At 44.8% G+C, this 24,348-nt stretch overlaps 1 long non-coding RNA gene across 1 annotated transcript in view; it reads left to right on the top strand.

Annotated features, from left to right (window-relative positions):
- Positions 1-5,868: 5,868 nt before the first annotated feature.
- Positions 5,869-24,348, top strand: part of LOC142009475 (uncharacterized) — a 34,155-nt gene continuing 15,675 nt past the window's right edge. The window contains exons 1-2 of the long non-coding RNA XR_012644482.1: positions 5,869-5,994; positions 10,602-10,723. This is a non-coding gene — a long non-coding RNA (uncharacterized LOC142009475). The remainder of the gene's footprint in view (positions 5,995-10,601; positions 10,724-24,348) is intronic.

Genomic DNA, 24,348 nt, shown 5'->3' on the forward strand with positions numbered 1-24,348 from the left:
CCAGAACAGATTTTGACCCTAATCTGATGGTGCTATGCTTGCACTACTTCGACCATTTGATTTCAGAACATGGGCACTGCCCCTGTGAACACCAATACATTTTGGGAGCCTTCAGTGCTAGCTCACACAAGGTAGGTGCAGCTAGAAAGCCATTACAGGGTTTCAGAGTGCCCTCATTGAGAGTAGTTAGCTAACACTTTATCATTAGCATGCAGTATCTGTGTCTCCTAGCCTAATGCATGTACTTGATCGAGAAAGAGAAGTAAGAGCATAAATGAAAACGGAGACCTCTCAAGTCTGTTATCATTCACAGGTAGGTATTGGAAGGGGGCTTTTTGAAGTGATGTGACCACCTGATTTTTCCTGGGATTGGCTCACTTCTTTTATGATACTATGAAAATTGAATTTAAAAATTCCCACATATGCAGTCAGATCCCTTTGTGAATATTTGAAACAATTATATCCATACAGTGTTTAAAATATGCTATTCGTGGGGCAATGCAGCACCCCTGAACGTATGCAGAATTCATGCCCCTGCAGACTTTTTTCCCCCTGCAGAATAGTACATTCTGCTAGGGAGGCACTGCAATTACATCTTTCACCCAGCAGGGACTGCAGTGGCAGCAGAAGAGAAGGCAGCTGGCTCAGGGATTGAAGCTGCCAGCTGCGGAGAGGGGAAGGTGGAGGGTGGTGAAGCATTGGAATGCGTTGCCTAGAGAGATGGTGGACTCTCCATCCCTAGAGGTTGTTAAGTCCCGGCTTGACAAAGTCCTGGCTGGGATGACTTAGTGGGGGTTGATCCTGCTTGAAGGAGGGGGGTGGACTAGATGGCCTCCTGAGGTGCCTTCCAGCCCTATGATTCTATGAAGGAAAAGCATTTCCTCATAGCACCCTGCCTGCAGGACGAGGTGAGGAGGCACAGGATATGGTGGGGACAGACAGCACAGCACATGGGGTGGCTTGTGGTGGGCAGAAGCATTTTCACTGTCAGTGGGTGTGGTCTTAGCAGGGGGAGGTGGTGGATGAGGAGGGTGTCTTGCTGCGGGTGGGCAGGGGCACGAAGAGGTGAGCAGTGGGTGGGAGAGTAAGGAGTGATTCAATAAGCCAGCAGCAGGGTGGAGAAATAGAGCTGGGAAGAGGCAGCAAATTCAGACCCAAACAGAGTGGATGTGGAGTATGGGTGAAGCTGATGGTACCCCAGTGTATGCCAATTATTTTACTGTTGTGATCTGGTCACCCGACTTGAGAAAAGTCTTAAGCTCTATTTCCTCCTCCTCCTCCTCCTCTGTCCCCTTCTTCCACTCCACTTGTAATGTGTGGGATCTTCAGCCAGATTTCCAAAGTGTTGCCTGTATTTTGGCTTGACACTCAAGCACTGCATCTCCAATGTGATTACTATCAGTTGGTGAAGCTGTTTCACCTCTCAGAGCTCTCAAGTGGTAGTGGTATTGAAGCTCTATCACCACTTTTAAAAAAACCCAAATTGCAGCACTTTAGAGAATTAGGAGCCTGATGTTTAAAAGATTGCAAAGGCTGTATCAATACTGCTATGAAAGGCCATGGCTAAGGCTGGGACTGCACTACCACAGGCCCGTTGGAAGGGCCATGATAACAAAGCAACTCGAAGCAAGCTAATGAGGCGCTGGTTTGCATATTCAGTGCCCCATTAGCATAATGGCAGCCACATGAACAAACATCGATTCTCAGGTTGACAGTGAAGATGGGGGCAGCTTGGAAATAAGCACCGTGCTTCAGCATTCCCTTACTCCGATCTAGTTCTGCAGGATGAAGGGAATGTTGAAGTGGGATGCTTATTTCCAAGCTGCCCCCATCTTCGCTGTCAATCTGAAAATTGACATTTGCTCGTGTGGCCACCATTAGGCCAATGAGGAGCTGAATATGCGTGTCAGCACCTCATTAGCTTGCTTCTTGTTGCTTCATTACCATGGCCCCTCCGATGTGACTATGGTAGTGTAGCAGCACCCATAGTGACTATTTGCATAGTATGCTCAAACCAGAAAAAAGTTCTTACTTTAAAAATTGAACTGATTGTTCACAAAAGAGGCATAATGGGCTTGAAGGAAGACTGGAATGGGTAGATGTAGGAGAGAGAGATTATAGAGACTGTAGCCTTACTGCTAACTAAATGAAGCGTTTGTGCTATTTTTCTAACTTTGCTCAGTTGGGTTCCTCATGTGTTTAAAGAAGATGTGAGAGTGGGGAAAAACACTACTATTTTACGTGTTTCACAGGAGTGTTGTAAAGATTAATTAGATAATTTGTGTGTAGTGTTTCCAACATGTAAGATGTTAAGTGCCTCATTCTCAAGTTAATTTATACCATATCTGTAGCATTAAGGGACTTTTAGCCCTGCCAAAGCAGTGTAAAATGGCATTAGTTTATATACGAATTTGGCCCTAAATATGCGAAATGTTATTATCTGAGATGAAACATTCCTCTTGTTGGTATCAGCACAGCAACTCAGGTACAAGAGACACAGACCTCCAACTTTAAGAGTTATTTTAAATTACATATTGCTTATAGAAAATCTATTCTTTAAAGAAGAGTATGGGTTCATAAAACAATATATGCATACTTTGTGTTGAGCCAGTCTGCTGTGCTTCAGCACATTCAAGGTGTACATATATTAACTGTTTAAGGTACACCCTGTGGTGTGTTATTGCTTACCTAAGGCCCAATACTGCATGACCTTGTTGTTTCTGTTAATTATGTTTTCTCTTCTAGGAAAGTAAGTTTACTCAGTCTGTGTTGTGCCAAACCACATAATCTGAAAAGGACTATTGTGGCTCCAGTTGGAAAGACCTAACTTGGCTTCAGCCATCATGGGGAAAGTGTTATAGTCTTTCATTATTTTATCTGGCCAAATGCCCTTTATTTCTCCACATTAGCAGCCTCCCTGTGGTGCTTGTAACCTTGATATTATTTTCAGTTTTACGCTAAATTTCACCAGATGAAAGGAGCAAACCTTCCAATTTCAAAGAAAAAAAATAGCATGTTTTGCTAACTCCATATTTCAGAAACAAAGCCTGTGAAAATTATAACCTATGTTTGCTGGCTGCAGTTGTGCTCAGTAAAGCCCTCATACCAGCTGTTCTCACTGGCAAAAAGGAAACATAATATTTTGGTATCTTTAATTTGTCCATTTCTGAGGAAAGTTTTTGCTTGTGTCATCATTCAAACCATACGTGCTAACATCAGTCTGACAAACACAGCACTTTATGCAGACTCAGTTTTGGACAGTTGCACTATGATGTTGCAATAAATCAGTTTTAGAATATTAAATCTAACTTAAATTGTTCTCCTGAGTGTGGATTAGTGCAGGTGTTCTGCATGGGTCTACTGAAAAAGAGTTTTGCTTTTGTTCTAGTGAAAATCCTATGATAGAGATGAAAACAAATATGCATGTCTTAAGGTCTGATCCGGCCTTTGTTGAGAGTGGAATATGTTCATCGCTTATACAGATTGAGTCTTCAGTATGCTTTTTATTTGATCTTCAGTGTGCATAGCTCCATGAGAGGTGAACAGGAAGCAATGACACTATCAGGTCTTGGAGAGAATTAAGTATGATGTTTTGGCTTGCACGTAGAACTCAAGTATCAGAGAGGTAACCATGTTAGTCTGTAGCTCTGAAAACAACAAGAAGTCCTGGGGCACATTATAGACTAACAGATATTTTGGAGCATAAGCTTTCGTGGGCAAAGATCCACTTGAGCAGATGCATCTGATGAAACGGGTCTTTGCCACGAAAGCTTATGCTCCAAAATATCTGTTAGTTTATAAGGTGCCACAAGACTTCTTATTGTACAGAGAACTCAGTGGCAGAAGTTCCAGGAGGGTCAAGCCATTATTTAATAAAATCACACAGCAAATAACAAAAGGACCATTTAAGCACCTATGTTCTTAAGGCAAGACAACAGGATTTACAATATGCATATTCCTTTCTGTTCCCTGATTTGTTGAACTGTTATTTATTATACTGTGTTGATTATTTAGAATCCTCAGTTGATAGAAGTAATTATATTCAACATGTTCTAGCCCCAGAAGTAAGTACAACAGAATTAAGGTTATTGTCTGTCTATGCACAGTGGTGACTCTCACATGGAAGGCGAAGCAGAGTTTTTAATAATATACTCCTACTAAAAACACAAATCTGCCACTCAAGAAGAGAATGTAGCTCTAGTTGCAATTTGACATCCAGGATCATCCAGTATTGTCCCATACACGTACGCAATTCTCAGAGACCTTGAGATGGAAAGACAGTTGGGATAGTCTATGGGGGTCTTTGTCTGTGTGTGGCATGCAAGAAAAAGTCCAGAAGTCAAGGTCTACCGTTCATATGGGCTACGTCTACACGTGCACGCTACATCGAAATAGCTAATTTCGAAGTAGCAACATCGAAATAGGCTATTTCGATGAATAACGTCTACACGTCCTCCAGGGCCGGCAACGTCGATGTTCAACTTCGACGTTGCTCAGCCCAACATCGAAATAGGCGCAGCGAGGGAACGTCTACACGCCAAAGTAGCACACATCGAAATAAGGGAGCCAGGCACAGCTGCAGACAGGGTCACGGGGCGGACTCAACAGCAAGTCGCTCCCTTAAAGGGCCCCTCCCAGACACACTTTCATTAAACAGTGCAAGATACACAGAGCCAACAACTAGTTGCAGACCCTGTATATGCAGCACGGACCCCCAGCTGCAGCAGCAGCAGCCAGAAGCCCTGGGCTAAGGGCTGCTGCACACGGTGACCACAGAGCCCCGCAAGGGCTGGAGAGAGAGTATCTCTCAACCCCCCAGCTGATGGCCGCCATGGAGGACTCCGCTATTTCGATGTTGCGGGACGCGGATCGTCTACACGTCCCTACTTCGATGTTGAACGTCGAAGTAGGGCGCTATTCCCATCCCCTCATGGGGTTAGTGACTTCGACGTCTCGCCGCCTAACGTCGATTTCAACTTCGAAATAGCGCCCGACGCGTGTAGACATGACGGGCGCTATTTCGAAGTTGGTGCCGCTACTTCGAAGTAGCGTGCACGTGTAGACGCAGCCATGATGATTAAGCCTGATGGCTCTCATGACTATTCAGAGCCAGGCTTCCTTGATAAGGCTAGCTCAAGAGGTTTGTTTTCCAGTCAGCTATCACAGAGCTGGGCTCTTCCTCTTATCTTTTTTCTCCAGGCTCTTGCTGCAGGGAAGGCTGACTGCAGCCACAGACTCATTAATTCCCTCAGGCCTGGGTGTGAGGTTGGCATACCCCATCATGCTTTTCAAGTGAGCTCTTCACTGCATTAAGAAAAAATTGAGTTTGTAGGCTTTTAGTTTTTTCTAAAATTGTGTGTTATTCTTTGAAAAAACAAAATAGGAAGTTTGACTGAAATGTTATATTCCAAGCTTCTGCTTGCCCAGTGGCATTGTATGACCACCTTAAACAGAACTGTAGAAGAGGAAATTCTCCTTATTAAACAAATGTAATTTTTGCACCCTCTTCATTGTTTTATCACCATAAATCTTTGTGGCAATCCCAACTGTTCTAAAGCTTTGCTGTTGGTGACCATTTTGAAACACCAATTATTGGTTCTTACTATTTGTATGTGTTTCAGTATGTTTTTAGACCTTGACAACATCATCTTTAGCAGTACTAAGGTAGAATCAGAGCTAACCATCCATTAAAGCAACTCTGAGGAGCACAGTTGCTCCTGTGTCACTCCTTACAGTCCCAGGGTTGTCAGGTTGCAAATCTACTTTTCCATCTTTTGTGAGCTGTGTCAAGTTCGGAATTTAGCAAATTGTTTTTAACTGCAGCATTTTTAACCCTCTCAATAAGATGAAAACTTTTTTCTCCTGCAGGTTTTGAGTCACCCTTGTGAGGAGAAAACGATTTCTGCTCAGGATCCCTTAGCACAAGTTAGCTTCCTTGATGAAGTGCTGGAGTTCTGCAAGGTTCCGCTGTACATTTCAGTGCTGGGAATGTAGGTATGTCCATGGAATAAAGTTTTGGAACACTAGAAATCCACTTTTTCACGTGGCAAATACATTTTGACAGCTTTGACACAAGTCGGTATCCTGAGTTCTGCTCTACGGCACTGACAGCCTTCCCCCATCCCCTATTACAGTGGCACCTGGCAGCTCCATCCAGGAATGAGGATGCCAATGTAGAAGGCCCTCAAAGAGCCTGGTGGGTAGGAAGCTATTTAAATTCCACTGTGATATCCACCCAACCAATTGCTATGTTTGAAGAAAAGGGTTTTTTTACCTTACGTAAGTTAATTGGATGTGATGTGCTTTGTTACTTTAATGAAGTAATGAACCTTATTTCTCGGAGCTGTCCAGGGAGGGCTGGACACTTCTGGATACGTGGTTTTGGGGAAATTTGTGACTCTGAATATTTGGGTCACCTTGCTGATTGTAACCACGGCTAGTAAAATCCAGAATGGGGCTGCAAGACAGGCTGTTGGATCAGAGCTCCAGAAGTACATAGGGAGTGACTTGCATGCATGTAAGCTGGGGAGCACCCCAGGCTGGGAACTACAGCAGCAAAGCATTGTAAGGCGCACAGGGTTACAACTGGATGTCCACCCATTGTGTAATCCAGTCAGGAGCAGGTTTGGGAAGTGGTAGCTTGCATCCTTCTGTCAGTCCACGGAGGCTGGAGAGTTGGTGGGCAAGTCCTCATGCATTGGCTGGAATGGTGCAAGCCCTCATGTCTTGACCCCATTCCCCCAGCAGAGTGGCAGAGGAATGAGGGGTGCCCTCCCCCCGAAGCCCTAAACCATTCCAGGTGATGGCAATAGCAATGAGGTGTGAATGTTGGCTTCACTCTTCCATGTTTCCCAAGGAGGTGTAGAGTACTGTAGAGACCTTTCCTTTGACAAGCCTGTCTCCTCATTGAGAAGACTGATGAGTAGCTGCACTTCCTAAAAGACTCCAGGACAGCTCTCCAGGCATTCGGACCCTAATTCCAAAGAGATTATATCACCAATAGGTGGATAAATTGAGATCTCCTCCTCAGCTGTGGTACCACCACCACTCTTACAAACCACAGCACAAAAGTCTGGGGGTACAAAGACCAGGTTTGCAGCTTCCTGGACTACAGTTGTTCAACTCCACTCACCAACCAGCTTTTGCCAGTATGCTTGAGACTCCTCATAGATGCCATCTCTGACTGTCTCGCAACCCCTTCCTGGCCTCTTCACCTTCTCACCCACAACTAGAATGTACTGACAAAAGACAGTGGCTGTTAGAGATTAGCTATTCTGATTACATCGTCAAGTGCCTCTCACAGCCCCATTCTGCGCCCACTCTTGTGAGGAAATCTTACCTCAGATAGCAGACTCAATCCTTTGGCTAGTGGCTATGAAGAATGTGCCTTCCCAACTTCAAGGAAAAGGAGTCTAATTCCCTATATTTCATAGTTCTTGGGAAAAAGAGGATGGAGATCTATTTTTGACTTTTTGTCAGCTAAAAATAGTTATGCATCAATCACAATTCCCGATTGTTGCCGTCACAGTCCAATACAGTGAGGCCTTGTGTCAGCCCCTGCTCTGTAACGTTGGATTCCTCATACTACTTTGCTCTTGTAGCCCCCCGCTGGGCTGCTTACAAACACACTTGGAGTGTCTGTGTACAGACATGCTGGTCCAGCAGCTCCCAAATTTTCTCTGAAATGTATGCCCTGCATTGTCCAGCTTTCTCCTCAGCATTTCACATAGTCTAGGCCCATTTGCCCTTATATGCAACACTTCTAGGTGGAATTGCCCAACAGTTCAGTTTACAACAGGAAAAGATAAATACTTTCTAGGCACGTTTTAGACAAAGATTATTACAATAGCGTGTAAGTGCATCGACAGGGTGCTTTTGGTGAAAGTTGTATTGGCTTCAGTTATTCTGCTCCCAGAGTCTTCATGAAGGTGAAGTTATATTGGTGACCCTCTCCCGGCACCCTTGGGAATCTGTATAAACAGAGAAATAACTTCTCTGCCTCAGCAAAGGTCTAACTTCCTAAGGAAGAACCACAAACCACCCAGTATGACAAATCACTCTCAGACCTGGAAACCACAGTCAAGATCTGCCTGTCTCTATTAGCCATATGCCCTCATCTATCTACATAATACCATTTGGAACCAGCCATGTAGGTAATAGTGGTGAAATCTGGCAATCTGACTAGACAAAGACAACACACAACACAAACTATTGAGGTAATAATCCTCACCACCATCATAGCTTCTATTTTTCTTTGAATGCACTTGAAACACAAACACTGAGCTGGCCATTAACACAGACACATCCTTTATAGGGTGGGGAGAACACACAAGTACTATGCAAGGCACGATGACACTTTTTGGGAGGACAGGATGCCTGCTGATCATCTATAACTAAGGGCACTCCCCTTAGCCCACAGTGCATTCCTCCCAGTTACAGGATTGTGTCATATTCAGTCAATGGCAGACAACATGACAATTATCTTATAATATAACAAGGCAGAGCACAAGAAGAATGTGATGGTGTGGAAGGTCCTGAGCCCTCCCCCAACCCCCCCGAAGCCATGCCCCAGAAAAGGGCAGTGGAGAGATCCTCCAAGCTGCACAGACCAGCTGTGTGGGACATAGCCAGAGACAAGCAGGTTCATATAAAAAGAGCTGCAGGGCCAGACTGGATTGGGTCTGCTGGCAGAGACTAGGGGAGCAAGAGGTGCTCTTAGCTGATTGCAGGAGCCAAACTGAGACATGCATAGAGCTAGGGGCAGAGGATTAAAAGCCAGGAAAAGTGTTACCAGGGAGGAAGCCGTTGGGTGCTGCTACACCCAAGAGCAGGAACCTTTACCCATAAGCTGGCCAACTAGCATACTAGTTCCTCTTGGTCTTACTAAGGATTGAATTGGAGAGGGCTACAGAGGCATTGCCAACCGACGGCCTGGCTGGAACTCTGTATAGGCCTGGCTGGACTCTTAAAACACTGAGCCTAGGGAGGGATGCAGGACATTTTGGACTTATACTGTGCAAGGGGTGGACTTTGTGTGACTTGGCCAGAGGGCTAAGTAACCATAAACCTGCCTCAGCACAGTGACCAGCAGGGTGGACACATTGATTGGAAAAATGGAGGAACTGCAGGTGTACGCACACTTTCAACGGTGGCCGGGGGGGGCATCCTTACAAGAGGTGCATGCAACCCATCACAGGCAGCCAGCTTATGGAAATGGTACATCAGGAACCACACCACACGCTCAGCAACATACCTGCTAGTTGTGCAGAACTTTTCAGCAGAGAGTTTCAGCGGGCACTTCTCCACAGACTAGAAGTGGGATTTCTCTCCTGAATGAAACCTTCACTCCAGGGAAACGCCACCTTAGGCCCATTTGCCTCCCCTGGGAACAAAACATTCATTCTGTTTTGCTCCGAAGCAGCATAAGGCCAAGATTCCAGGAGCGATGTCCTTCTGTTACTTGAGGTACACCCTTCTTCCCACCACAGCAACAAGTCCTGCAAAAGAGCCATCATGAGAGAGCCTGGTTCATCCTCCTCACACCCAACTAACTCAGACAGTTCGCTTCCAAACCTTTCATAAATGCCAACCTGTCCTCCCATCAGCAGGAGAATGGTCTAATCAGACATATGAACTGGAAGCCTCTTCAACTCACAGGCTGTGGCCACACTAACCCCTCCTTTCAGAGGGGCTATGGTGATGTGGCAGTTCAGAATATGCAAATGAGGTGCTGCATATTCATGGCAGCATGCTAGTAGAATATTCCAAAGTACCACATTACCATAGCCCCTCCAAAAGGAGGGGCTAGTGTGGCCACAGTCACAGTGTATTATTTGGGTGAGTTTCAGACCTAGAGAGCACATGTGCAAAGGCTGTTCACACTGTTCTTAAATATAGCAGAGAGGATTCCACCAGAGAATACTACCTAGGCATTTCTCTATTTGGACACAAATTCCTGAATGAACTACCCCTCACCCCCTCAATACTTTCAGTTAGTTTACCAGGGGTCCACCTAGCAGCAGTCAGTGCCATCTGTCCTCTGGTAAAAAGCTATGCTATTTTCACTCACTCAACCCATATCAGATTTCTGAAAATGTTTCATTAGGAATTCCTGCTAATGGTGAAAGAAACACCACACTTGGTCATCATTTGTGTATTACTTACCAGACTACCCTTTGAACTGTTGACCACAGAAGGCTGGACATACGAGGTCAGACCAAATAATCCATCTGTTCTGTCTTCTGAATGTGGCTGTTGCCAAATGCTTCAGCAAGAGTGAATGGAACAGAGCAATTATCAGGTGATCTGGCAACAAATTTTAAATTTGCAGTGCTTGTGCCTGAGGAAGCACATAAAACTCCTGTGAATAATGAAATCAGAGCCATGAAAATTCAACTGCTGTGTTTTACCCAGTATAGGAATGAAATATTTTGATGTTCACTTTCACATCCGTGAATATTTAAACTTGCACTATTCTCCAAATTTTTAGGAAAAACTTCTGCAAATATCTGATTTACCCACAATATATGATAATTTATAAATAGAAACAAAACAGTACACCTACCTTTCATAACTGTTGTTCTTTGAAATGTCCATTTCAGGTAGGTGCATGTGGCATTTCATGCACAAACTTCAGAAGATGGATCCCTATCAATATCTGTCAGGTCAGCTGTGGAGCCGCTACCCCTGCCAACGTGTCATCTCTTCAGTTCCCTCTTACCAGGTAATGTGACAGAGGGGAGGCAGGTGGATCTTGGAATGAACATGAGCAACACTTCTTGAAAAACATCAGTTACAACAAGTAGGTAACTTTTTTCTTCAATTGCTCATGTCAATTCCAAGTACAGTGGTCCCTCGAGCTACACGAAAATTGCGCTCCTAAGCACCCTCACGTAACTCTAACTTAACGTAAATTTGGGGGGTGGGGTGGGGGTTTTCCCCTGGTGGGATGCACATTCTGCAGCTGGGGAAAGAGCAGGAGCACCTGGAATGCCTTTTGAAAGATAAGTCCTGGGGTTGGGGCAGGGTCAGTTGGGGAGGCTTAAGTCAGGTGGTGGGTTGGGGCTGTGGGAGGGAGTTGGGGGCGGGGTTAAGCCTCTGGTGGGTTAGGGCTGCAGGGAGGGTGAGGGGTGGAGTTAAGCCACTGCCACATGTTGGGGGGTTGAACCAGGGACAGGGGGTGGTGGTTGAATGGGGGCAGGGGTGGTGAGCCGGAGCTGCGCACAGGAGGTTTTAACCGGGGCCGGGAGGTTGAACTGGGGCAGGGGTGCTGAGCTGGAGCTGCGAGTGCGGGGTTTGTACTGGGCTGGGGAGGTTGAACCAGGATGGGGAAGGTGAGCCAAAGCCTCACCTGGGGCTGGTGAGCCGGGCTGCGGGGGGGTTTGAACTGGGGCTATGCAGGACTTGGCGGGGGGTTGAACCAGGACCAGGGGAGCAGGATTTTGAGTTGTACTTAATATGTGTTAATGCAAGTTTAGCACAACTTGAAATTGTGCATTTCGAGGGTTTACTATAGGTGACTTCCAAGTAGTCCCCCCAAGGAGTAGTTGGAATTCACCGAGCTGCAGACTGAAGCACAGTTCTATCAAACATGGCATTGTTTCTAGCCCACCATGCAATGGCATAGTGTGATGTAAAAGTATGAAAAGAGGACCACGTTGCCTCCTCCCATATTTTCTGGATTGGGACCCATGCCTGGTATGCTGCAGATGAACTTTGTGCTCTTGTGGAGCGTGCTGTCAATGCTTAAGCTCATATCTTAGCCAAGTCATAGCATGTCCTGAGGCAGGCTGTGATCCAGAAGGAAATTCGCTGCGATGAGAGAGGCGCCCTTCCATCCTCTCAGAAATGGCGATGAAGAGTTGTGTTGCCTTTCTGAATGGCTTTGTTCATGTGATGTAAAATGCCAGAACAAGCCTAATGTCGAGGGATGGAGCGTACACTCCCTGTCATTGGCACATGACTTCAGGAAGAATGCCGGCAGGAAGGTATCCTGATTTGCCTGACACTGTGAGATGCCTTTGGAAGACAGGCTGGACATGGCTGCAACTGCACCTTATCCTTATAGAAAACTGTGGAAGGGAGCTCAGATGTTGACATTTTGAACTCTGATACCCTCGTGGCTGAAGTTTTGACCACAAGTTAAACAACCTTCCAGGAGAGGTATAGCAAGGAGTAAGGTTGGTAGGGACTCAAAGGGGGCTTCATGAGTCTGCAGAGGATGAATTTAAGGTCCCACTAGGGGATTGGTTGCTGCCTCTATGGATACAGCTTGTCTAACCCCTTAATCAAGCATCCAAACATGGGCTTAGCAGAGACATAGTTCCCTGCCACACCCGCGTGGAATGCAGAGATGGCCATTGGGTGCATTTTAATTAAAGAGGTTGCCAGCCCATATTGCTTTAAGTGGAGCAAATTGTAGGCAGGGGATTGAGTATTGCAGCAGAGGGATACTATTCTGTAAGAGCCAAATTGCAAAACATCTTTATTTGGCCAAATCAAAGCATTGGAGTGCTAATGAATTCAGCCATGGAGTGACTGCAATTTGGGATGCTTCAGGTGACCATTGTCCTGCATGATGAAATCTGGAAACAAGGGCAGGGTCATGGGTATGTCCATCAAGGGGTTCAACAGCCTGGGGAATCAGTGTTGTTGGAGCCATGCCATTACAATGAGAATGAGTGATACCTTGTCCTGTCAGAAATTAAGGACCTTTTGAACCAGAGGATATCATAGAATCATAGAACAATAGAGCTGGAAGAGACCTAAAAAAGCCATCAAGTCCAGCCCCCTGCCCTAAGCAGGACCAAACCCATCAGATCAGCCCTGCCACGGCTTTGTCGAGGCAAGACTTAAACACTTCCAGGGATGGAGACTCCACTACTTCCCTGGGTAAACCATTCCAATGCTTCACCACCCTCCTAGTGAAAAAGTTTTTCCTAATGTTCAACTTGGACCTTTCCAACTGCAACTTGAGACCAGTGTTCCATGTTCTGCCATCTGTGACCACTGTGAACAGCCTCTTTGCAGCCTCCCTTCAGTAAGTTGAAGGCTGTTATCAAGTCCCCCCTCAGTTTTCTCTTCTGCAGACTAAACAGTCCCAATTCTCTCAACCTTTCTTCATAAGTCATATGCTCCAGCCTCCTAATTGTTTTGGTCGCCCTCCGCTGGACCCTCTCCAGTGTGTCCACATCCTTCCTGTAATTGGGGGCCCAGAACTGGACACAGTGCTCCAAATGCGGCCTCACCAAAACCAAATAAAGAGGAATAATCACTTCTCTGGATCTACTGGCAATGCTCCTCTTGATGCAAACTAATATGCCATTAGCTTTCTTGGCTACAGTGGTACACTGTTGACTCATGTCCGTCTTCTCGTCCACTACAAGTCCCAGGTCCTCTTCTGCAAAACTACTACCGAGCCAGTCGGACCCCAGCCTGTAACAATGCTTGGGATTTTTCCGGCCTAAGTGCAGGACTCTGCACTTGTCCTCATTGAACCTCATTGGATTTTTTGCAGCCCAGTCTTCCAATTTGTCTAAGTTAGTCTGGACCTGACCCTACCCTCCAGCGTATCTACCTCTCCCCCTAGCTTAGTGTACAATAGTCTACCCACCCAAAAGAGGAGAAGGTATCTCTGATCGAGCTAGGGCTGTGGTTCACAAAGGAGCAAAAGTGGTGGTACTGGGTTTTGAATCCATTTACTCAGGGTGAACTCCATTTCTGGAAAACTGAGTTGACCACATCCAGGCAGAGACACCATCTGTGACTCTGAAAGTACCAGATGAGGTGGCCGACTGATCTGTTTTGGGAGCCCAGCAGGTATGACATCTCTAGCTGTATCAAATGGTTGATAGAGACATCCCCAGCTTGAGAACTTCTAGGCAGACCGGAGAAGAACAAGCACTACCTTGTTTACATAAAACATTGCCGTGGTGTTGACCCTGAACACCAATACACATTTGACCTGAAGTTTGGTCTGAAACATCTGGTAAGTTAGAAATACGGCTCAGAGTTCCCTGGCATTGGTGTGCAGCAATAGTTCCACCTCGGACCATAGACTGTCAGGCCCAATGTTGCCCAGGTGTGCTCCCCACAATAGTGCTGATGCATCCGTGGCTGGTGACAATAATGGCTGAGGCTTGGAAAAGGGTATCCCGACTTGAACTACCTGCAGCTTTAACCACTTTTGGAGAGATTCAAGAACCAGAGGAGGAATGTGACCAGTCTGTTCTGAGGGTGTCAACTGGGCCTTTATACCAGGTCCAGCCACGCCTGAAGAGGATGTAACTGCAGCCTTGTATCCTTTATCATATAAGTGCTGGAGATCTTTGATGATGGTACCTAGGAACAGAAAATAAGACTCAGGCAGGAAGGTCCTGTCTTCAGTAGATTCCAAGAGGGTCCTGATGAATTCTGTTCTGGGAATAGCAGGTCTTTCTCCACCTGAGCTCAAGATAGACAGTTGGTTCATCATACGCCTATGTAAAGGAAGGCTTGCACCTGGTGCATGAGAAGCAAGGGTGCCACTGCTGCCATAAACTCTACGAATATCCAAGGGGCTGCTGATAGTCCGGATGGAAGGACTGTGAACTGTTAGTGCTGATTGCTGACCACAAATCATAGAAACTCTGTAGGATGAAATTATTGAGCTATGGAAGTACGCATCCTCTAAGTCAAGGGGAGATTACTAGTCCCCTGGATCCAGAAGGGGAATGATCAAAGACAGGGAGACCATGCAGAATTTCATCCTTTTCATGAATCTGTTGAGGTTTTGCAGGTCTACAACAGGCCTGATCTCACCCTTGGCTTTGGGCATTAGAAAACAACAGGTGTAGAACTCCTTGTCCTTGGACTCCAGAGGAGCCTTCTCAGTCGCTCTGAGAAGAAGTGATTACACCTCCTGCACAAGGATTTGCTCATGAGGAGGGTCCCTGAAAATGGGGAAGGAAGGCAGGAACAGAATTGGAGAGAATGTCCAATTTCTACTGTGCTCAGGACCTAAGAGTCTGAGGTAATTTGAGGCCAGGCATGGTACAAATGGGATAGGTGGTTCACACAGGATACAGAGAAGGATAAGAATCCAGACATTGAACTGGTGCTCCATCCTTGGGTATACCTACAAAAGTTCAGCTTAGTACCTGACTGCAGTTTAGTCAAGCCTGGGTCCTGGCAGGAGATGGACTGTGATGGGTGCCTCCTCTTATTCTTGCTTCACTTACTACTGAAGTCCTGGTTAGGAAGGGCAGAGGGGAAATGCAATGTGGCCCAGGGGGTTGAATGGCTTCCTTTGAGGAGCTGGCATATAAATCCCTACGGTTTAGGTAGCCCGGACTCTGTCTGCTCTTCAAACCAAGCCAAAGAGGTCAAAAGGCTGACGCTGAATTTTGTGCTGGACTTCGTTTGATAGTCTCAAAATCCAGAGCCAAGAGCTGCACTTCACTGTTATATTGTTGCCATAATGCAAATAGTGCAGTCTGCTGAGTTCAGGATTGTGCAGAGAGGTCCTGGTCAACACTTTGCCCTTCTCTAGGAGTGCTGCGAACTCAGAGCGAGAGTCTGACAGGACAAATTCCTGAAATTTTGCCAAATTATACATATGGTGCTTAGCTAAAGAGGTCCAGCTTCTTGGTGTCCTTGGATTTTGGCATATGCCCTGGATGTCTTTCCACTGTGTGTGGTTTGCTACTCCAAGACCAGTGTGCTGGGCTTGGGATGGATGAAGAAGTGCTCATATTCCTTAGACAGCACAAACTATCTCCTCTCTACCCCGTTTGGCATTGGTGATATAGAGATGGTCATTTGTCACAATACTCTTGTGGTGTTTTGGATCATCTTAATGAGGGGCAAAGCAATATCTGAGAGCCCTTTTGGGACAAGAATATCCACTATTGGGTTTGTGTCCTCTGCAGTCCCCTCTGCCCGTAAGTCAAGATTCTGGAAACTGCCCCCCCACTCTGAGGCCCAACGCACCCCCTGGTGGCTTAATCCCCCATGCAGGGCCCAAGCTGCACCCCGGCAGCTTAACCATCCCCTGGCAGCTTAACCACCCACCTGGTAGAGCCTGAGCCATTTTCCTGGGCAGTGTTAGTGCCCCCCCAGCAGGGCCCAAGCCGCCTCCAGGCTTCACCCCCCACTGCAGCCCCAGCTCCCCCTCCCTGCTCTAAATGAATACCTTCCCCCTCCCCTAGAGCCAGGCACTCCCAGAGCCAGGCACCCCCACTCCGCTCTCTGTTCTAAATGAATGCCCTACCCCTTCCCTAGAGTCAGGTACCTCCAACCCCCCTACTAAATGCCTTCCCCAGAGCCAGGTACCCCCAGCCCTCCTCCCCTCCCCTCAAGTGAATTCTGGCTTGTTACTGACCTGGCACTAGAGGGACTGCTCCAAGTAGATATGCGCCAGGCTGCAGGAGCCATGCAAGCACTGTGCTGCGCCTCCAGAATCGTCCTGGGTGCCTGGAACTGCGCCAGGACACAGGTGCTAGGGCGACAGGAGCTGCACAAGCCACATAGGGACCAGAGGAGCTGCATGGCTCCCAGCTGGAGCCGTGCAAGTGCGGAGAAGGGGGAGGGGCACTTCATGTGTGTGGCTCTAATGAGCCACATTTTGCCACCCCTTGCCGCGCCATTCACCACCACATGTGGCAAACAGGGAGTGCAGCCCAGCCCCCTTCCAAAATGGTGTCACCAGAGCCAGGAAAAATGGTGCTGGAACGCCTTCATGCAGCATTCTGGCAGAAAAAAAGCCCTGTGTAAATACAAAATTTTGTTTACACTGACGGCGCTAGAGCTTTTTTTTGTAGCTTGTTGTAAAACTGGACAGATATCAAGATGAGTTGATATGCCCCTGATTGAGAACCACTGTTATACTGTAATGGAGAGCACTGGGCAATTGTAACTACAGGCATTGGTACCATCTTTGCTTGTAAATCTTCAGTGTAAAGTGAATATTCCACTTCTTTCCTGTCCTCCTGAATAAAGCTTTGTCATAATTTCTTGGAAAACAAGGCATGATTCACTGATAACAGACAGAGACAATGACGAGTATAAATAGGCTGATGAAAAGAAATTAAAAATGGAAGGGAAATAAATCATAATTTAAGATTAATTGTATTTGCTTGGATGTCATTGAAAATCAGTTGCCAATCTACAAACTCGGTAGATGCAGACAATATTACTTTTGTACCTATGTTAATAGTAAACTACTTTCTACTTTTTCCCCCCTCATTGTTTTCATTTGGTATTGAAGACATAAAAGTATATTCCTTAGCAAATTAAGTAATTAAAGCTAGTACAGTATAGAGTTATAGTTGGCAAACTAAAAATAACCTCAAAATACGTAAATATCATTATGTACCTAGCACCAATTTCTGCATTACCTTAGACCACAGCAATCCCATTAACATCCATGAAACTGGATGGGTAGGATTCAAGACAGAATTTGGCCTGCAAAATGTCAAGCTAAGCATCCTCTTTGTAGCCATAACTTCCTAAAATTTTTGGAGAGCAACTGCATTGTTGAATCTGACCAGTTTATTTTGCTGAGAAAAACTACCTGCATATAGGCAGTTTAGTGTGAAGAACCATAAAGTAATGAAAAAATAAAAATACAAACTTCTAGATAATGTGGGGTAGTTCTGTTTGTTTACAGCTGTTTAGATTGTAGCTCCTAATAACTCTGATGCTGCTGCTGAATGTTTAGATTATTTAGCAAGAAAGAAAACTTGTGATATTCAGGCCCAGAGAATGAGTAAGCCACTATGGCTCAATCTAAATACCACTCCAAACCTTATATGGTTAAACATTTTTTTTAAAAGCAGGCATTTCTGCCAGCCATTTACAAATATCAATATTTGTCATAATGGCCATTCTCACAATCCAACCAGGAGCAAAGGACACGGAGTTTGTTCTTTCCAGATTTCCAATTTAACATCTCTGTAGCTTAAGTTTGACTTTCACTACCAGAAGCTGGTCCAATAAAAGATGTTACTTTACATATCTTGTCTGTCTAGACCAGTGGTTCCCAAACTTTTCGGCATCACCCCCCCACTTTTGATTTTTAGAGAAATCCTCATGTCCCCCCCACCTCTTCTTTACCATCATCCAACCCCCCTTTTAAAAAAATTCAATACATAATTTAAAATAAACACGAAAACTTGATATAAAAATGTCATTTAAAATTAAAAATAAGCACAAATAGTTTTTCTTGGCCCAAAAATTTAATAAAAATGTACTTTAACTTCAGAAGCAGCAGAAACAAATGAATTTAATGTGAAAGATGCTGCTGCACTTTATTCACAAGTTGGGAAATCCTAGGAGACCAACTATGGACTATCCAGGCTAATGGCACAGGCCCCACCTTGTGGGTGCCTGGTGCAGCCCAAGCTGGCCACCCGTCCAAGCCCTGTGCGGCTGGGGCTGCCTGCCTGAGCCGTGGGCAAGCCACCTGAGCTGCCCTCCCGAGCCCCTGTGCTGCCAGGCCAGCCGTCCGGCTGCCCAAGCCGTCTGCCCTGGCCCCCGTGCTGTCAGGGCCAGCCGCCTGTCCACCAGTTGCCCATCAGCCCCAGGCCCACCGCCAGAGCTTCCTGCCTGAGCCCTGTGCTGCTCGGTCCAGCCACCCTAGCCTCCATGCTCCCAGGTCCAGTTGCTCAAGTCACTTGCCCAAGCACTGGTGCTTCCAGAGTCAGCTGCCTAAGCCCTGGCGCTGCTGGGGTCAGCAATCCAAGCTGCCTGCAAGCTGCCTGCCCAAGCTGCCCCTGAGCTGCCCGCCCAAGCCCTGCCCCTCGCCCAAAACCAGGCACCGCCAGCCCCCCATCTCACCCCGTCCTCCTTCTCTCCTCAAAACCCACGCTCACTCACCTTGGCAGGAGGCAACTACATCCACACGGGCCTTTGCCAGCTGCCTGCTTTTTATAGCAGCTGCGCTGGGTTGCCTATGTGACATGGCAGGGGCTGAGAGCCAGAAGCAAGAGCCGGCTCTTTCTTGGGGTGGGGGGAATGATGGGGGAGCTGGGTCACCTCACGCTCCCTCCTCCTCCCGGAATTTCTTCACATCCCCCCAGTTTGGGAAATCATGGGCTAGACCAAAGAAGTATGATGCTATGTATTACTAAGTCCTTATATACTGAATTCTTTTTGTCTGCAAATCTTTCCAAACCTTCCCTGTTTCACTCAGGGGTTCCACCAAGCTAGCAGAGCCTGTCCTTGACAGGATTAAATACCTCTTGTGGTCAGCTGCCACTACTGTTGGGACTTGAGAGTTAGGCCTTGTTTTGCTAGTCATTTGTAATTTCAAGCATGCAGAGAAGTACATAGTAAGACATCAGCATAACATCCATCCTCACCTTCCCTCTGATTGCATTGTTCTTTTTCATCCACTGGGACGACTGTGCACCAGGTAACCAGTGCTTTTTTTTTTTTTTTTGGGTAAAAAAGCAAGGTTGGTACTCATCTGGCTCCCTGCCCCCTCCCCCAGCCAATCCCTGGGCTGGGGCTGCTGAGGTGCTGGTACTCAGTACTGGCAAGTACCGGGAGAAAAAAGGCATGGGAGGTAACTCAAAATCAAGGCGGCAAGTCTGTCACAGATCCTGGACCTTCTAGGACCTCCAGGACTTCTGCAGTGGCCAATGCAACTGACCCTCTGGCTGCCTGAGCAGCTCCATAGCCTCCTGAGGGCAGCTGCACTGGCTGCTTCTGGATCGGTCTTGGGCTATCATGCGTCCCTGCACCTCTGAGCACCAGCAATGATCCCAGGCTATCCCTGTCCCAGAGCACACGTGGCGATCACAGACCCCGCCTCCACAGTACCTAAGATTTAGTCAGAGGTTTATCATACAAGTCTTGCATATGTCACAGCCTGTGACTTAGTGTTTGTTGCCTGTGATCTGTCCATAACTTTTGCTAATAATACCCATGACTAAAACAGTTTTGCTCATAATAAAGACAAATCTTGGTGTGACATGCTGCCTGGAAGTACTAATCAGCAATATAGTTTTGTACATTTGAGATCAGTTTAAGTAGGAAGGCAAAGACAAGTTGAAATAAGCATCTCAGACTTCGCTTAAATTGTTAGATTTTAAGAAAATCAATTTAATAAAATTAAATGCATATGCAATCTACTCTAATTACCCCATGTTTTCATGTTATCATTTATTGTATCATCTCTTCAGATTTCATAACAATTGGACAATTCTGAGCGGAAAATGCTTTTGAAAAAGATTTATAGTGTCCGTGTTACATGCAGGAACACTATTTGCATATTGAATAAGATAGGGCTTTTCCTATGGCTTATGCTGTGTAGCTATAAAAATGTTACATTTTAAGTTATCTTTTGGATCTTTTAAGGTCATTTCACTGTGTAAATAAATACCTGTATCAACAGAGCACGAGAGTCATATGTTGAAGACGTGGCCTCTTAGTTGTATCTGCAAAATATCCAAGCATTCACATATGCATATAATTATTTGTTGGTATACTTGTAAATATAGGACCTGCTTTTATGCCATTTAAGTCAATTGTAAAATTTGCAGTGAGTTCAGTGGGGTGAGAGCATATGCCTAATTCTGAAATTTGTTCCAAAATGTTTGAGGTACTAATGCATTTGTTTCAGTAATTGAGATAACGGTATAACTAACAGCAATAATTTCACAACAATCTTCATGCAGTCAGTCCAAAAAAAGTCTTTATGGCTATAGTAAGCAGAGATTGCCAGTGAAGTACAAGCCGGACAGATTTTTTTATAATTTTTTTAAATAAAATTTGGTGGCTTGTTTCTTAAACCAAACCACATTGCCTGAGTGCACTACATGTATTTCACATACATAAATGCTTCTTTAGTATTCAGGAGCTCCATAAGTGACTAAATGGGGTAGCTGGACAGGGTAGCAGAATTCACCAATTCAGTATGCCTTCCCAGGGAGAATTTCTGCTGAGTCCTTCAGCCAATTCCGGTTAGTCATCTGAAGGACAGTTCTGTGCTTTTGGCTTTAAACCACAATCTAGCTTAAAATCTTAAAATGTCATTAATTAGATTTTTCTTTGCCTATCTGTCTGTGCAGTTAATTATCTTCAGTGAAGACAGCAAGGTCTTCTACCTTCCATCACATTCAGGAGAGAACTGCATGGATCATCTGACAGAAATATATGTGCAGTATTCTGGTGTCACAATTCCAAAGCCATGGTTTGGGTTGGAATTCTGTTGCTTAATGAAAGCAGGAGTTCATCCTCTTGGTTTTCTATGATCTGTGAGGACTAGTGGACTGCATTGCCATTCCCCTTTGCAACATGCACTTTCAGCAGGGCTGTTTTCTGTTGCTTGCCCAGGACTTTTGTTCAGCGAACGCACTTCCACTGTGTTTGGGGCATTCTCTTAGCCTCCAGTGTGTCAGTAATTCCTTCCTTTGTGATCATTTCCATTGAGCCAGTCAGCATACAGCAGTGCACTCAACCAATCCCACAAAGATTACTTTTAGAATACCAAAGACAAGAAAGAGGTTTTGCTATTATTGTCTTGAGGAATTATGAGGCTACAAAGGCCAAGTATTGCAAATTTTATACAACAAATATGGTAGGAGACGAGTCAGTATTTGTTACAGCAGAATCTAATATTGAAAGTGAAATGCATTAGACATGCTAAAACTGTGGTGAGACTGAAAATAAGATCACCCTCTAAATGTGAAAATTAAAAAAAAGAAGAAAAAGAAACTTAGCTATCTAGTAACTTTCTAAAATTTCAGTACACTCACGTATTATGAAAACAATACGTGGGTCTCTCCCACGAAAGCTCACCTCATAAACTATTTTGCTAGTCTTTAAAGTGCTACTTACTGCTTTTTGTTTTGATAGTGTATAGACTAGCACAGCTTCCTCTCTGTTACTATTCACGTATTAGGGTCTAGTTTACATGTGAATTCACTATATTTCCATGCAGCATTCTTGTATTCCAATAATTACATTTGCTTTACTGAGAAGCAAACTCTTAATTGGTAAAATGAATAAAATACCATTTCTTTAATATTCTGGCAAGTAACTGAGCCTATCAGAGACGATCTGTGAATAAAATCCATTTTATTGCACTTTTTATAAGACAACCAGAGTTATCTATTGTAATTAGAGAATTCCACTGGTACCTTTTAAGCTAGAGAATGTATTTTAAATTCACCTTAGATGAACATTGCATTAACTATGAATTTTTTTGCTCACTTTTAAACATTATCTTTTTTATTCCTGGCTTATCTGTTTGATAAAAGTGGAAAGATAAGAATTTTACAGGTAGAGCATATCACAGCAGATTAATTGGTTCAGCATCAAATTGCTATACAGTGATTTGGAAAAAAACCTAATTTTGAAACATCTCTGCTGGCTGAGAATGAAAATTATTTAGCACAAGTTTTATATATGCAGAAAAATTGCTTTTGCATGAAATCACTCTTAAAATGTTAATATATTCATAAGAAAATTGTGTTCCTTAATCTCTAAAGAAACACTTATCACTAAGAACCCTCTTAATTCTTTTCCTGTGCTTGATTTATTAGCTTATGAAATTATGCTAATATTTTGCATGTTAATGGGTTTTTGGGCTCAAATGACCTGATTTTAATAATGAAGTAATTTATGCAATAAATGTAATCAGCATCTATGAATCTCACTTAAAAGAACATATTGGTGATTACCCATGCTAAAAGCAAATGGCTGTCAGCATGATGCAATGTACATGTTACTTCAGAGAACCAGGACGTGTTCAGGTCAGTGCACTTATTAGCCGCTGGCTAAGTCCCAGTTTTGCCAGCTGCACTGGGACTGCAACTACAGTTTATTTAACAAGGAAGATTTAATACATCTTTATTGGCCAAGCTAAGTGGTGAGTGACTTCCTCAAGTTGTCTACTTGCACGGACAAAAACAGTGCTAGGAGATGGAAAACAGAGAGACTGAAGTGTTGAATGGAGCCAGCAACAACTGCTGGGTAAGTAGTGGATCTCTTGCGGTAATAGAACCTAACTGAGCTAGCAAGGGACTGTATGAGAGGCTGTCAAACTCTTTTTAAGGATGCATGGAATTCTCCCTTCAGGAAAAAAAAAAAAAAACTTTCCCCAAGCATCTTTGTTTACAGTGATATGGGAAAGCCTCACATGCTTGGACTGTGTCTTCTTTTCTTTACTAGGACTGGGAGAGTGAAAACTGCACAGAACGAAAAAAACACTGGTTTCTTTGCAGTAATAGAAACTAACGTTCAACACCACACAAGATTTTATGTAGGTATTAATTAAAAATGTATCACTAGCTGCCAAACAAGATCTTACTACTTAAACACTGGCAGAAACTGACGGGAAGTCACTTTGGATCTGATCCTCTCAAGTAAATGGAATAACTTTACATTGATTTGACAAGGTCTGGGATCAGCCCTCCTTCCAATTCAAAGATTTAAAATAAAGAACATAATTTTAATTATTATAATATGGGAAATCATGCATGTCTCAAACACTAGGAAATATTTGCAAATAGCTAGATTCCAGATTCCTCATCACTTAAAATTTTAAAGGGGATGTGTGACATTTTCTATAATATGGCTGTTAGCCATTATTACAGAAGTAAGAGTCGCTGCTTTTTTCTCTCACTTTGAAAAGACTTGTTCTTTCATCTGGTCTTCATACTCCTCTAAATTTCACGGGTGTAAACAATCAGCGGTCCCATACTGATCTTTTGCCTCAGTTGTAAGTTGATCCAACATGCACCAAAGGCAACCATGCTTAAAACCTTTTTAAACCAAAATGTTTAAGCCCTGCCTCTATGCCAATATAACAAAGAGTTCCTTATTAGAAACTCATTGCCTCTGACCTTTGAAGTGCCTTATCTTGAGGGAAAAATTATCTGACAGACATCTGTAAACATCATGACACAGAGGGCAAGATTGTGCTTGGCCCCTAGGCATGTGCGAGTAAGGAGAAATGACAAGGAGCCTATATACCAATATGGGCTGGGAACAGTGGCAGCTCATGGCCTACACAACGTTACTGGTCTTGCTTTCTCCAAACAGGTCAAGCCAGGGCTGTTCTTGTAAGCTGACAGATGTGTGTGCATGTTGGAGAGTTTGGTCATTGTTTAGCTGCTTAGTCATATTAGGAATACTTGTGAGTCCTGAGCTGCCCCTCACACTCTGTCCCTGGGACCCAAAGTCCTAAGCCTCACCAAGCATTTGGTGCTTTCCAGAAGTGGAAGGCATCCACCCTGAACTGGTGAGATAGTAAGGGTTGTCCCTGGCTTTTCTTCTATCTAGTTACGTTTTCCTGCTCTGGTCCTTGCACCTTCCTCCATTTCTTGGGACCTCCTCTGGGGCCACTCTTCCTGGTAGCTG

This window comes from Carettochelys insculpta, chromosome 2 (assembly GCF_033958435.1).
Source record: "Carettochelys insculpta isolate YL-2023 chromosome 2, ASM3395843v1, whole genome shotgun sequence".
NCBI lineage: Eukaryota > Metazoa > Chordata > Testudines > Carettochelyidae > Carettochelys > Carettochelys insculpta.